The following is an 862-nucleotide window of genomic DNA, read 5'->3' as shown; positions in this document are numbered from 1 at the left end:
ACAATAGTTTATGCTTAAAAAAGTAAGAAAAACCTCTTAGTACTAACTTTATTAGACAAGTATATTATATTATTTTATGTTATATTATATTATACGGTCAAAAAAAACTATATATATTGATAAAAACAAACGAAAAAAGTCTCATAAAGGCTTGAAAACGAGAGTTCCCTGCAGGTGTAGATTGTATCGCGAGATTGACGTCGGTAGGAGCGTTTGATGACGATGGCGGGAAAACCCACCATGGCGGGAAAAAGCAGCGTGGTCAACACAAGACAGGCGGCGCTGTTGCTACAAATCACATTAAAATGCGCCATAAACCGCTGAATATAATTGCAAAAGTGACGAAAAAAAAGGGAGGTTCAGGGATTCACAATTAAACAGTTCATGCACTCGTTTTTTTTTTTTTTATTATTTATTTGCCGTAAAATATTTCAGTCGGAGTCGAGCACCGATGTTGAACTCGGACTTAAAAATAAAAGATGGTTTGAATAACGATTGTTTATTATAAACGCTGCTGATATGTAAGGAGCCAGAGGGGGAGGGAGAGGAAAAAAAAGAGAGAGGCACAGGAGGAGGAAGGAGAGGAGAGGAGGAGGAGGAGAGAGGGGGGGTCCGAGGTCTTAATTATACCAGCTCGGTGTGTGCGTGTGTGTGTGGCGAAGAAAAAGGGGGAGAAATTATATCGCGTTTTTTAAGGTTGTTTTTGAATATTTTTTTTAACCTGAGGCGGCGGGTGGTGGTGGTGGTGGTGGTTGTAATTAATTAGGGCAGTGCGCGGTTTTTGTTTTGTTTTACATGGCTCCTCGGTGGAAGAAGAGGCCTCTGTGGTGAAAACACCGAGAGTAAAGAGCAGCAGCAGCGG

This window comes from Trachurus japonicus, chromosome 18, assembly GCF_045865225.1.
Source record: "Trachurus japonicus isolate A0001 chromosome 18, Traja_1.0".
Classification (NCBI taxonomy): Eukaryota; Metazoa; Chordata; class Actinopteri; order Carangiformes; family Carangidae; genus Trachurus; species Trachurus japonicus.
This window is presented reverse-complemented; position numbering follows the sequence as displayed.